Genomic DNA, 15864 nt, shown 5'->3' on the forward strand with positions numbered 1-15864 from the left:
AGACTCGATAACAATGAGGCATCGGAATGGAAAATAGCTGAAGCAGAATAGAGAAGGCTCGTGGCTGAAGTATTAATGCATTTGCATTGGTAATTTCACGTCGCTTTCCTATATTTCATGTGTAATGGTAACGGCGAGGATGAATGATGAATTGATAATTAATGAGAAGAATATATTCCTGGGTTGAAATTCGAACCTACGACCTTTCACCGTAGAAGGTTGCTTGTCACATTATCATGAGACAAGCCACCTCCAATCTCACTCGGACCATCAATAGATCATGGGAAATGAGCAATACTAGGGAAACAGATTATGGGAAATGAACAATACTACGGAAACCGACTTTGGTAGCGGAATTGCCAGAGTAGGGTATAACTGACGGCACGCTTCTCGATCACCTTTCTTTGTCAAGTCCTGCCCTTTGTGTTCTGACGTCACTCTAACTTTCATTGTTAGGTTAGGCATGTTACGGCTCTTAGCATCAATACACTGCAAATGTTGTGACGTCACAAGTCGAAGGGTGGGGCTTGGATGGCTTGACCAAGATGGTGGTTCAGAAGTGTGCTGCAAATAAGACCTGCCAAAGTAACGCGGTATAAGAAAGAGGTCGAACTCTGGCTGCGTTTCTTTATTATGTTTTCACTAACATGCCTAGTTGGATACAAGTGCAATACCGTGTTATCCACGTCGTTAATTTGGTGCCACGTAGTGTATTTGTTCTCTGCACAGGTTAAACTACGTTCTGGAGCGGTGTACAATGTGGTGTATTGTCACATGGCACGTGCTAACAAGTCAAATTAACGTTGAAAGCAGTGGGCAGGAACTTCTTGAATTTTCTGAACTTGAACACCGATATTGTTGCGTCTATTGGTTGAACACAATTTTCTTGCACCAGCCTGACCCTGGGATGCACCTGCACTGAACCTAGTGTCCAAAAGTGCATCGAACAAGACTGGGCTTGTGAGTAAGGGTGATTTCAGACGCAAAGCGACAGGCGACAAAAGGTACGTGTCGCTTGGAAACCAACATTCAGAAATAAATGCAACCTCCCGAACCAAAGCGAAACGACAAGTTGCACGTGTCGCTTGCGTGTAGCTCGTGCTGGATCGTTTTCTCAATATAATGCATCGTGTAGCCTTGTTTGTTATTTGCGCATGCGCGGTAAATGTCTTGCTTTAGACTGAAGGGGCCCCTGTCCAGTGTTGCCACGTGAAGGGAAATTTCTCTCTTGCAGGGATATTCGGACCGTAATTTTAGCCAAAAGGGAATTTCAATGAAGAATACCACAATTTCAGGGAAATTTTAAGGCTTCTGACTATACATTATACATTATTACAGTTTTTAGTTTGTATTAAGTTCTAGTTTCATATTAACTTTTTTAATATATTTTCTTTAACTTCTTGCCGGACCTGTGGCCGAGTGGTTAGCATATCGCGCTGCGAAGCCAAGGGTCCCGGGTTCGAATCCCGCTCGGGCTTGGTTGTTTGTGAGTGTCCATTCATCAATGTCATCATTTCATAACTCATCCCCATCTTCGCAAATTAGCCAAGAGGCACAAAACGCGAAGTAAAATAAACTACATCAATCAATCAATCAATTTTCTTTAACTTCTTATTTCTGTTCCCTTGAATATAAGCCTGTATCTATTTATATTTATTTAAAGTTTATTGCACGTCGCTTTTCTGTAACTTTGGATAATTGTAACGATGAGGATTAACGATTTAATGGATTCCTGACCATGATTCAAACCTGGGACATCTGACCAGAAAGCGATGAAGCTGACATATATGTGAAAAATTTGTGTAACATTCTATTCATACGAACATGGACCAACGGAAATTTTACTACTACTATACTACTACTACTGCTGCTGCTAATACTACCACTGCTAATAATAATAATAATAATAATAATAATAATAATGATAATAATAATTATTATATTTGTTTAGGTGAAGGGAAAAAATGGTCCAAAAGGGAAATTTTGCTCCTTGGAAAGGGAAGTTGTGCCCTCAGATTGTGGCAACACTGCCCCTGGCGCTTGTCGCTTCGTTGTGAGACCTTAGTCTGGCAAGTCGGGTGTTGCTTCAGTCTGAAAGCTCCCTTGATTGTCATCGTCGCGATGGACCCAATACGAAGAAAAGCGACGTAAAATAACATCTATATAGAAAGTACTAGCCAAGCACTCATGTCTTCAGTTTTCAAGCAGGCTAGAAACCAACTGCATTTTACACTACTAGGAATGCCGAAATGTTCAGAAAAATGTCAACTGAGAGAAGTCAAGTACGAGACAACACACTCGGTCTCCTCAAGACACTCACACAGTATATGCCGAAAGCCGGTAAAGCACAGATCCCGTTGGCCTCCTACTGACGTATACAGCTAACATGAAGAGGAACAAACATCATATAGAATTTTCCATCACGTGCATTAATTATTCAGCGTTCGATAGCAGGTAAAGCGATAAATACGCTGAACAGCAACATGTAGCACACTGGACATGGTAGACCGAGTTCTCTGAAAATCTAATCTGCAGTGTTGACAACCGCGGGGCAAAGTAAACAAAGCGCTTTACGTTCTGTTCTTTTTTTTCTGTCGAAACGCCCATACGTACTCATACAGAGAGAGGCGCGAGCAAACAGCAAATGAACTGTTGGCTTTATTATTTTTCTTAAATCTCCAGTTTAGACAGCCGTGGAGACCGGTTTGCAACTTATTTTAAATATACAGGGCGTTAGTAAATGATTGCAACCTATTTTCACTGCCGATAGGTTACGTGCGTAGGTGTCCATTACTGGTGCTGAAACATTCTGTTTTTCACACAGCTGTCTTTGACACGAGCCCACGCCAAAAACTTCGAAGGCCAACCACGAGATGGCATTGGTTTGCGAGGATAGTCATGTTTCTTGAACCAGCCGTAAAGCCTCTTCATTTCCTTTCCAGTTTTTTACCAGTTGAGAGTCAATGTTGCCAGTAGGTGTGTAATTTTGTCTTTATGGGAAGTTGTGCGTGTCGCGTGTGGTTGTCCCTCTGTTTAGGAGTGGGCATACATTCCATCTCACTGTTTCACAAACTCTGTATCGATGAGCACAAAACAGGGGCGTATTTAGGGTGGGTCCGAACCCCGGATAATCCTATTCCCGTGTAAATTTAGTGTCATTTTAGGCGTAATTATACACATGTCATACATCTTATGCAAAAATGGAACTCATAATCACTCCAAGTAAAGGAAAGCCAAATCTAAACAAAATCCACGGCTCTTCTCAGACTAAAAATTTCACTAGACACACTTTTGCTAATTGAATGCGCATATATTTACAAACATTGGATGGCATTAGAATGAACTGCATTGTTACGAATTTTATCCTACAATGTTAGTCTTCGTCCAATTCGTACAAGAACGCCAGGGGTCCAAGGTTCGAATCCTGGCCTTGGCATGGATATTTGTGAGTGTCAATTCATCAATTTCATCATAGCATCGCTCATCCCCATCTTCGCAAATTAGGCAAAAGTGGAACAAGAAGCGAAGCAAAATAGAGCAAATCAATCAATCAATTCGTACAAGAGTTGATACGTACACCCAACGGCAAAAGAAATAGTAGGCAAATTGTCCATCACCATTTTCATTCAGTCCGTTTTCCACAATATGATGATCATGAATTGATTTAAAAACTTCATTAGGCAGAGGACAACATCTGCTTCGTATCAACAGAAATTCATTCCTTAAAACAACACAGGGTGTGGAATGAAGAGTAATGAAAATAGTGAGGGTCAATTTGCCTACTGTTATCTTTGCCGTTGACTGTATAAGCGTGCTGACTGATTGATTTTGTTTATTTTACTTCGGTTTTCTGCTACTTTTGGCTAACCGCGAACATGAGGATGAGGCATGATATGATGAAATTGATGAACAATCAAAAAGAACACTCATGCCCAGGTCGGGAATCGAACCCGGGATCCCTGGCGTCGTAGCGCACTCTGCTAACCATTCCGCCACGGAGGCCGACGGTACAAGTGTGTTAACAACGGAGGAACAAAGTAGGATAGTCAAATTGGGCCTTCCGATGGCGTACTGGTAACGTCTTTGCATCGTAATCAAGTGGTCCCGTGTTCTAAACTCCGTGGAGGTACATAGTGGGTTGAATCCCACTTTAAGCTGTACATCCAGTCTCAATTAGCCCATGTGTGCATAAAGTGGACTTAAAACTCCAACTAAAAAGAAATAAAGGGTAGTTCAATTATATAATCAATAATTCCCCTCTTCCTTCTTTATACAGGGTGTCTCATAAGTAATAGCGTAAACTGACACAGGTAAAAGTACACGATAATAGAAAAAAAGAAGTCTCGGTAAACGAGCAGTTTTCGAGATAATCGCGAATGTGTGATTACAAGCCGCCACTGACTTCATTGTTTGTAAACGTCGTCCTAGTTTGTAAAATACTAATAATGTGTGCGAATGTGTGGTTACAAGCCGCCACTGATTGCATTTTGTAAATACCGAGTGCTTTACTCCTTGCGCGTTCCGAGGTTTTGCTCTTTGTTTATAAAACAAAACATTTCCGAGAGGTGGCGTTGTAATCAAACAGGATGGATAAAATCAGTACGGAGAATTGTACAGTGGGATCCATAAGTATTGCTCAGCAAATTGTCCATGACTATTTTCGTTGGTTTTTATCTCCATCCTACGTGTTCTTAACGACTGTATTTTTACGTCTGCTGGTTCAGAGGTTATAATAAGATAGTTTGGTGTTTTGTGTCAGCTCTTGAAGCTCTCATTGCATAAAACAAAGGGAGTAAACGTGGTGATGGACAATTTGCTTGGTAATACTTATGGATCCCACTGTACATGCTTGTGACCAATTCCGAAATGAACCGGGGGTGTTCGGAAGCATTTTACCAACTAGGACGACGTTTACAAACAATGAAGTCAGTGGCGGCTTGTTACCACACATTCGCAATTATCTCGAAAACGGCTCGTTTGCAGACCCATGTTTATTGAGACTTTTTGCTTCTATTATCGTGTACTTTCACCTGTGTCAGTTTGCGGTATTACTTATGAGACACCCTGTATATATATTTTAAAAGAGTGTAATGTTGTTTAATAACAGAAAAAATATCCCCATATACAATTTTTTTTAAATAAAACATTTGGGGGTCATTGCCCGATCCCTTGTCCTCCCATGCGCACGCCTTTAGTTACAGTATAACGATGAAACGAGTTCCCATGTGAAGTCATGAAAAATTAAACGCGTTCACCGAAACTTTGAAACACACTTCTACCCTTTACTATTCTCTGTCCACTATAAGAGCATATAATCAATGTAAACAAATACATGTGACTTCTAAGAAATCCTATTGGTTGTTACAATGAGAGCTGTGCCGGAATGCCTCTTTACAGTCTCAGCTTGTATAACTGCATAGAACATGTTCGTAGAAAGATTATCCTATTAGTACACTTTAATAAATAAATAAAATGTTTTAATGAGCTCATCAATTAGTCATTTTCTGTTAGTAAGAAATATATACGAGTAAATATAATGAACCATATTGCAAAAACACTGAGTAATAGCATATTTAATATAAATCATTTAGAAAATATACGAAAGATACAAATAATCCTCACACAAGTCGCAAACTTTCCCATGAAGACAAAAGTACACACCTACTGGCAACATTAACTATCAACTGGTAAAGACTGGAATGGAAATGAAGAGAATTTACGGCTGGTTCAGGAAACATGCCTATCCTTGCAAAACAGTGCCATCTCGTGGTTGGCCTTCGAAGTTTTTCCCTTGGGCTCGTGTCAAAGACAGTTGTGTGAAGAGCAGAATGTTTCAACACCAGTAATGAACAAAACCAATCAAGTGCATTTTGCACACTGCTCTGTAATTGCAATTGATGTAATTAACAGAGAAGTGGGAAGACGAAGAGATGATAGATGACTTAGTCATGTGGGAAAAGTGAGAAAGAGGATCAAAGAAACAAATAGCTTGATATAATTGGAATAACGAAATCGAAAGAGTTGGACTGAAATTCATTGCAAATAATGGTGAAGTGTCAAGAATAAAGCTGGAACAAGAATTGAGTGTGAAGGAGAGTTTCAGATAGCTGGGGAACACAGTAAAAGCGAGAATAGATAATATATGAATACTACGTACAGAAAACAGCAAATATAAGATTAGGCAAACTATCCATCACTATGTTCATTTATTCTGTTTGCCGCTACCTTGGGTCAAGAATTGAAAGAGAAGTCACGAATGAGCAGAAGACAACCTCCACTCCAGCAAAAATACAACTCCATTCTATAAAAACATAAGACATAATAATGAAAATAGCTATGAACAATTTGCCTACTGTTATCCATAGTAAGTAGCACGAGAAATAAGGATGTTAGACAGAGGATGGGTGGGTGCAGGAAAGCTGCAGGACAGAATAGATTAGGTATGGTTGAAGTGTGCAAGGGCAAAAAGACTACCGGCGAAGTGCACTGAACAAGGAGTGCGAAAGGGCCGAAGGGAAGATAACTATATCGGTGGAAGAAGTGGAGTAGTGGAGAGTGTAAGAAAGGGCAGGATTGGAACACAGTGGAAGTAGAGGAGTGTTGAAGATCTGAAGATAGAGTGGCCTACCAATCCAGAAACTGGAAACGGTGAAGAATGTTAGTGATGATGACCAGTAGGCAATGCAAATAAGGTTAAAAAATATCAAAACAGATGTACCATGCAAGATTGTCTTTCTGTAAAGGATAGAAACTTCAAGTTTTGTTCAGTCAGGGAGAAGTATGCATGGCGATATAGATTTAGTAACATAAAACAGAACAGAAAGTTGTTTGGAGACAAAATTATAGATGAAATGAACATGTTAACAGAGATTACCCTCATGGAGTAAGAATGAGGCTATCCTGTAAGCATCGGCATGTCCAGGATTTTCTAAGGGAATGGATAGGACCATATTAAGGATTGTGTCTTCTTTAGTAGTCAGTCCTATATTTTGCCATCTTTTCCAGCATTTGAATTATTATTGTCATTAATTTGGAATGCTGATCCAAAAGGGGTGGAGGTTGGACCACCAACCCGCCTTTGGGAACGTCACAGTCAACGAAATAGGTTATTGATGACTAGGGCTAGGATTTTTATGACCTAAAAATTACCAAAATGCTCTTATGACGTACAATTTTACAAAATATGCACTATAATTTCAAAAATATGTCCTTATAACATCAATATCTAAATGCTGAGATATTTTCACATACGTACTATTTCTAGTTCACTTTATCGGACCTGAGTTGCAATGCACAATGAATACTTTCTCTAAATTTTCAAATAAAAATGAACAAGATTTTGCTACAGTCCAAAGAAAAAAAACTCTCGAGTAAATATGGGAGTAAGAACGAATCCAGTTCGAAAATGACTGTACATTTCTTGAAAATGCAACAAATATGCTGAATATGACCGAAAATCCATCAAAATATGCTCTATCACGCAGAAATGGCCAAATATGCCCTTATAAAGCACCTTAATTTTATTAGTTTCTTCACAATATGGATTTCTATATGTTTGGGGAACAAATCACCCTTACCAAAAAAAAGATGCTAAGTCATAAAAATCCTATCCCTATTGATGACAAACCACTCGAGAAGTGAGACTCTTCTGCGAGAGAGGTTATTGACGAGGAAGAGATGGTTAAAATAAGGACACGAAGATGGATCTCAAGTGAGACTCGACTGAGCAGTACAGTGTACGTACATACAAATTGTTCATCATGTTATTCCATTACAATCTATCAGTGAATGATAGCCTCAAGACAAACAAAAAATCCCGTCAAATTGAACAACCGGATCCTTGCCGTTACATCCCACACCAGGAAACCGGATGCAAATTGTGATGGATAAGTTTGGTTGCACGTGCCATTGGGCATGACAAGCTCAAGAAGCGTTGTGGGGCTATAACGCTCTTCACTCTTTGAATCGTAAACATTCTGTGATGGTACTTTCAAGACAGACGGTGGGCCAACGAGTGGGCGAGTATTTTTAGCCCCCATCCCCCGTCCTTCCCACACAGGTACGGAAATAAAATTGCAGAGCCGAAGACAGGAAATGGCCATTAGCACCCCTTAATGAATCAATGATGGCAGTGCTTTCGCTTCCTTTAATTATTCTCGGAAGGAACGATTCTACACTTTACCAAATAGTTTAATCGACTCTGCTGATGGGAGATTGTTAAAAATAAGAATAAAGTTTATTTCATTCTAATTGTGCGCATTTAACGTTTTGGTTTGTGGGGAGGAGGCTGTTAAGAAATTCGTTCACTTATTGGAGCAGATAAATACCCCTTATTCTTATTCTTCTTATAGTTGTTATTATTAGTATTAGTTGCCCCGACCTTCGTGACGAAGTGGTTAGCAGAAAAAAACATTAAAATAATTATCAGCCATTTTCATACACTGTTCCACTGCTGCATCTATTGAATTTTATTTTCACCCATTATCATGGAATTTTACAATACAAAAAAAAAAAGTTCAGAAACCTCATACGAACGATAACTATTACTATTGAATTAACATTTGAATTCCTTGACTATTTACTAGAGTCCTACATGTTCCTAAAACCAGAGCTCGGGGTGGAAATTCCTAGCTGGGGGTGAAAGGGGGCGGGGGGGATTCTTGGGCGAGTTGGGAGTTAAGTGGAAGAGATGCTTGCATGATTCAAGATTGAAGCAAGTGGGACGCTTAGACTAATTATCTTACCGGGGGGGGATACCGTATGCAATGTTTCTTAACATGGGGGATAGCACCCCCGCGGCCCCTCACGCCGAACACTGTTGAAAACAGTTATTCTTGTCTAAGCGTATATACAGAGCATTCCCTGACATTCGCTACGAGACTCGGCGGTAAGCTGCCCGGCATCAGCGCTTGTCTCTCCCGGTGAACGGGTCAGCGACAGTCGCTAGAGTCGGCATTAAAATTACAGTTTTCATATTGTGTACTAACCTTGACTACAGAAGGTGTTGAAAATGATGTATCTCTGCTGCAACACATTCCTGGCATCTCCGAAGGAAATTGGCATTTACACGTGCAAGTTCGTCTACTGTAATTCTCCCGATTTCTCGTACAATACTCTCTTTTAACTCACGGATGGTGTGCGGATTGTCTTTGTATACTTTATTTTCCCATTTTTCTTTCCACTTTTATTCAGAACTGACCCTGTTACTCTAAACTTTTTTACGAGGTTTAATATAGTGGTCCTATGTGGAACAGGAAATTTCGTTGCACAACATCGTCGCACTTCTCCACAATTCCTCTTTCCGAAGTAACACTCGACAAGATAAATCCTTTGTTGTAATATAAACTTTTGTGGTGCCATATTAAGCCACAATCTTCAACATACGGACACGACACAACACAACAGTCTGCAACGTCAACAGAAGGGGAAAGAGAGCGAAGGCAGGAAGAGAAAACAGACTAGCGAGCGACTGTCGCGGACCCGATCACCGGGAAAGACAAGCGCTGATGCCGGGCCGCTTGCCGCCGAGTCTCGTAGCGAATGCTCTGTATAATGTGTAGATAATTAAGCAAGAAGCCTTGCACAAAATAATAATAACTAATTATTAAAAATATGTTTGGTCAGTCTCAGAATTTCAGAACAGTTCAATGTAGTTATCAAAAGCGCCGACTTGAGCCGAGGTAGGCACTTCGCCAAAAGGACGATATATTTTCAGAAAGATAAATTCATGTTAGATACTGCAGGATTCTCAAATGAAAAAGACGTATTTGGAACTTTCATGACAAGCGAAGGGATGAAACCCATAAGCTGCACTGACTGAAATTAAGTCCGGCATTCGAGTATGGCATACTAAAGCAATGGAATAAATAATTACTGATATTGGTGGGTGTATTGCCAACACTGAAATATAATTACAATATGTTTCCCTCTAATATATAATTTGTATATAATAATGTTTTTGTCAATCTTAACCACCCTCTGAAATTTGAAATTGGCGCTGTAGGTAGTTATAATTTTCGAAAGCTTGCTTGCTTTATGAACAAGCTTACATTTGTGGAAATTTCAGCGATAAATGCAGGCTCGACCAGAACTTAATCCGGGTCTCTGACAGTGCTGTACCAATTGAGCTATCGGGACGATCCTGGTTTCCCTGTCGCTGTTTTGCCTGTGCTGAGCTGTCTCTGTCAATGTTAAAGGTGTATTATACCTTTGAAACACTGTTGGCGTCGACGGTATCTAATTTCTCCCAGCGAAGGCCTATTTGTAAGGAAATTTACATTTGTGAAATATTTGTGTTATAAATGTTGATATCGCATTGTGTTTTTTGGTTGGGGTTAAAATAATCCTTGATAGGGATGATCATTTAGTTTTGTTGCTGGGGATCCTATGGGATTCCCTGACACCCCGCCTTAATTCGTACCCTGAGTTCCTGAATAAACTACCCTATAGCTTGAAGAGGGATTCAAACAGCTGCACGGTTGAACTGAAGTGTTAACGTATCTACCACGCACTATATCATGCAAACAGCAGCCTCAGTGGCGGCTATTGGGTTCCAAAACTGGGGGGTTTAGCATAGTGCGGGGGCAAAAGTAGGGGCAACTGCCCCCTTCGCCCCCCTAATCGTCACCACTGAGCAGCGTTGTAGGCAAACGAGGTTGATGAACATGCAGCAAGGATATTCCTTGTAGTGCTATTTCTCTTATTCTACATAGCTTCTCTGCCTCTTTAGGCTAATCATGGCGCTGAATGATGATTAGATGAAACTGATGAAGGGACCTTCACAAAGGAACACTCGTGCACGGGACTGAACTCGAACCCAGAACCTTTGGGTGACGAGATCGCGAGTCGAACACTCAACGTGCTGGACCATCAAGGGAGCATGGGAAATCCTCCGTAGGGTGTTCTGTGCTTCTGGATAATAATAAACCTCTTCGAGCAAGGCCTCATCTCCAGGAAGCTATCAACTCGCGGCAAGCCACGGCACCTAGCGACCTCTTGAGTGAGATGAGTCAAGGCAAAATGGATAATAAACCTTTTCCTGCTCCCACAAAAATAGGCAATAATTAGGCTGGAAAGTTCATACGAACTAACCGATTCCCCTGGGTGCATCTGTTGCTGGCTTGCCTTCTTACGGGGCAAATAACCAAAGTGCTGACGCAGCCATAATTGCAATAAATCCACGCTAAGTCGACTGAATGTGCTCTCTGTGTCCGGAATAGAACTCCGGACTTCCTGAATCCAAGGAGACAGAGTTAACACTGCACTACCATATGCACATTACGTATTAAATATTAAAAAAAGGCCTATTTGTTAACTCGGAGACAGTCAAATGTTACGTGTTGTAAATTATTTCGAGCTTTTACGTCACGTCGTCAGCTTAATCGCAACAATGTTGTAACATAGGAAGTGGGATGACAGATCCGGTATCCTAATATAATTTGGATGTGTGATACACTACCCACTACACCACTCTAGCTGGATACCATGATAGTAACGCAGACTTCCATTCATGTAAAACAGAACCGAACGGCTTGAAGTCTGAAACAATATTACTGGTGCTTAATAAGCTGTCATCTACAATCTACCAATCGCAAGTTTCTTTCTGGTTAGATTGTTACAAAAATGATGCGTGTATAATTGGCATGATGCATCGTTAGCCTAAAATAATACGGAATAACGTACGATTTAAGATAAGAATATATACTGAGCGCGTGTATATAGTGCTTTAAAAATGTCACTGTTCTAGCAACGAGCAATAAAATATGATTTGAGGAGCCCTGCTGTAGTTTTCTTACCTGTTATCACCATTGTAGTACAATCCGACAAGGCATTTCATTGTCTTTTTTTCGCGCCAAAAATGATGTGCTCGAGCGCCAAGCTTTAAAAATCCAAGTCAGCGAGCGCCCTGCATGAAATTTATTACAACAAAAACATACATGGTAATACTTACCCATAGTTCCATAGTCCCAATGGAAATAGATCTTTGTCATGTTGTAGTACCAAAAGCCAGAAACCAACAACAAACTATCCACCACTTAGCGAAGCACTATTTTTTTAGCACAACGAAACACAAATTCACAAAATACGATGCCGGAAAGTTGATATGCCAATATTTATTTTTATAATTTGTCCAGTTGCAGATTCGTCAATTTGACAAGGCGTAACACTAGTACCGGAAACTGACGTCAGGTGTATATTCACGTCTTTGTATCAACGCACATCACTTTGACAGAAATATTAACATGGATCCACAATGTGTTTTAAAAGTATTTCTGTTTCGTGACAAGGGGAGGGAATTAGAAATGTATGACAGACAAAACACGCACGATGCAAACCTCCCTCTTCTTGCAGCAGAAGGATGCGAAACCCCCCTTTTGCAAAATCTCTCTCTGGTGCTGCCCGCTGTTGCTCTTTGCACAAACTACCCTCGTTGACCGCTCACCGACAACTGATAAGCTCGCCGCAGGGACGCTAGTGCCTCGAAAAGATCGATCGCCCCTCAGCGAGCATTGTGGAGTGCGCGCTGTGTGTTTGCTTCCCCGTTAAATGTTTGCGCTTTCGGTAACTTTAAATTGAAGCAGTGGCCGCTCGCATAAATTGAAACCTTGCGAAATTTTGCGTATTTTTTCCCCCTGTATAAAAGCATACTGCCTTGCGAATTCTGTTTGTAAATGTGCAAGGAACAGATCACATAGGGTGTGTCAAATCGAGTTACTTTTCTTGTAATTTCTTTCTACATTTCTAATTATTTCCTCAGACTTACAATTTCTGTATTCGTTCCATGGGCGGAGTTTGAGCTTTTACTTTGGGGAGGGGGCAGACTCTGGGAGAACCATGTGATGTACCTGAGGATTATTGAATAGCCACTGAGTTTTAGGCTCTTTAGATTTAAAAATGTTAAATTTCCTCGCTTTAGTATGCAAATATTAATTAGTATATTGGTTGTCAGTTTTAAAAGAAGCAAAAAGTACGATTATTGCATTTTGCATTTCATCAATTTTTTATTGATACAATACTCGTATTACTTTAAAATGTTACGGTACAATAGTAAGCTTCAGAAATTTTAGAAAAATTAAATTGAAAAGTTCTTTTGATGCCTCAGCAGCAACTGGTGACTCAACACAAAGTCATTTTACGTTTTTTCTTTCTTCAAACTGTACACATCAATCAAATCGTCTAAGACCTGCTATTGCGGCGCAATTACCGCACATGCCATTATGGCAAACGTCAAGATTTGCGGTATATCTTCATAAGAAAAATGTAGTAACTGAACTTAATCATGTGTTATTTTTTAGTCTTTTTTAAATTGGGGAGCCAGGCCCCCCCCCCCCGGTCCCTTCAGAACTCCGCCTATGATTCGTTCCCTCTCGACTTGATCATATATTCTTTGTAGCTATCTTTCCACTTTTCTTTCTCACTCTCTCGATTCTTTGTCTCACCTATTTTCCTATTCTCTGTATTTCTATCCCACACACTCGTTTCTCTGTTTGTTTATCGCTATATCTCACTCTTGGTGCTTCTACGTTTCTCTTTCTGTCACATTTCCTCTGCTTTTCCCTTAAAGAAATGTTAGATGCAGCCAGGGGGGACTTGCCACTAGGTTATCCTAGGAGGGACCGCACAGAAATGATGTTTCATTGATTTGACTGCTGCCTCAGCGAGTCCTGAAAAATGTGGTGATCCAGGTGGCATAAAGTGCCATTGTAGACCTTCTAGTGATAAGTAGTCCTGTAATTTCTTATTAAATGCTTCTGATTGAAATAGTCGTAAAAGTTCTTGTAACTCTTTGTTCGCGCCAACAAAGTTGGTTCCATTGTCACTGTATATATTACTACTCTTCCCTCTTCGTGATGTGAAACGTCTAAGGGTAGCAATAAAAGCCTCGGAGGTGAGATTGCTGACTGCTTCTAAATGTATCCCTCTTGTTGATAAACAAATGAATACGGGGACGTAGCATTTGGTAACTGTTTTGCTCCTTACGGTTCCTGTTTTGACATGTATTGGACCAGCGTAATCTACAGCCACATTGGTAAATGGTCTTGATGGTTGAACGCGAGCTGCAGGTAATTGTCCCATCAATTGCGACGAAGTTGTGATTTTTAGCTTAAAACAGATTATGCATTTATGTAGTATTTTCTTAACTACTTGCTTGCCACGTGGAATCCAATATTTGCCTCTTAAAGAACTTAATAATAGCTGTGGTCCTGCATGTAGAAGTCTTTTGTGCTCTGCTTCGACAATCAATTTTGTAAGGTTACTTTTTGGTGGTAATATCATCTGATGCTTGCTGTCAAATATTGATAATTGACTGTTATCCAGACGTCCTCCAACTCTTAGCATCTGATCTTTGTCTAAGAATGGATACAATGTTTTCAAAGAACTTTTATTTGAAAGTTCGTGGTTCGAGTTAAGTTCTTCGATTTCCTTTGAATAGAACGCTTGTTGTGCAATTTTTATACATGTGTGTAATGCACGTTGCACTTCATTGTGTTTGAGATGACCAATCAGTCTCTCATGAGAGTTCTTGAGATTGTAAATAAACCGTTGACAATATGCCACGACTCTTATTAATTTAGACAATTTTGAAAATTTGTCAATGATGTGAGTCTCTTTGCTCTGTATGAACAATGACAATGTTGATATTCGTCTCATTTCTGGTGCTTCATTTTCAAGCTTTATTGATGAATGAGGCCACCAATTTGAATTCTCTTTCAACCATTCGGGTCCTTGCCACCATAATGGACACTGTTTCATGATGCTTGCATCAACACCTCTTGATATTAAATCACCTGGATTATAGTTTCAAGGTACATGTCTCCAATTACTGATTTCTGTTAAATCCTGAATTCTAGAAACTCTGTTTCCTACAAATGTTTTCCATTTTGCAGGTGATGCTGATATCCAGGACAGAACAATTTGAGAATCTGTCCATAAATGTATGCTTTCAATTTGCAAATGCAATGCTGGCATTGCCTTATGCATGAGTTCTGCTAAAAGTAATGCTGCACAAAGTTCTAGTCTGGGTAATGTTACTTTCTTTATTGGAGCTACGCGTGACTTTGAACATAGAAGTTTTACTGAAACTTGACCTTGCTGATTGATGGAACGAATATATAAGCATGCACCATATGCTTTTTCACTTGCATCTGAAAAGTCATGCAATTGTATTTGTGTCACGTTACCTTCTTGTAGTACAAATCTTTCGACGTTTATTTCATTGATGAGTGGAAGTTGCACTTGCAGTTTCTGCCATTCAGTAATTAATTCTGATGACAGCTGTTGATCCCACTCAACTTCCTTCTGCCAAAGACGTTGAAGAAACATTTTGTATTTGATGACTATTGGACTAACAAGCCCTAATGGATCGAAAATGGATGAAATGACGCCTGTTATTTGACGCTTAGTGGAAATGCTGACTGTTGTAGAACTAGAGGTAAATTTACTGCTAACGATGAATTTTTCTTCTACAGGATTCCAAGAAATTCCTAGTGTGTTCACTCCTTTTTGCGAATGTAATTGGACTGGAAAGTTATCTTCTCTGTATTCTGATGGAATTGATCTTAATAACTCAGCGTTATTACAACACCATTTGCGTAATACAAATCCTCCTTTAGCTAGTAACTCGATGAGTTCGGCTTGCAATTGTGCCGCTTGTTGTACGTTTTGAGATCCACTAGCTAAATTGTCGACATAAAAGCTCTCTGCTAAAATGTTCGTTGCTTGAGGATAATTACAACTTTCTTCTTGTGCTAGCTGCTGCATACAGCGTGTTGCTAAAAATGATGCTGGTGCTGTCCCATACGTGAGAGTCTGTAATTCAAATATTTTGATCTCTTCGTTTGGCGTTTCTCGCCATAAGATTCT

The 15864-nt window shown here is 40.0% G+C and overlaps 1 protein-coding gene across 1 annotated transcript in view; it reads right to left on the reverse strand.

Annotated features, from left to right (window-relative positions):
- LOC145998980 (uncharacterized) overlaps positions 1-12432 on the reverse strand; it is a 549372-nt gene extending 536940 nt beyond the window's left edge. Inside the window, exon 1 of the mRNA XM_083135828.1 lies at positions 11951-12432. The gene's annotated coding sequence lies outside the window, so the exon portion shown is untranslated. The remainder of the gene's footprint in view (positions 1-11950) is intronic.
- Between the last annotated feature and the right edge of the window lie 3432 nt (positions 12433-15864).

Source organism: Lepisma saccharinum, chromosome 14, assembly GCF_977018435.1.
Source record: "Lepisma saccharinum chromosome 14, izLepSacc3.1, whole genome shotgun sequence".
Taxonomy (NCBI): Eukaryota; Metazoa; Arthropoda; class Insecta; order Zygentoma; family Lepismatidae; genus Lepisma; species Lepisma saccharinum.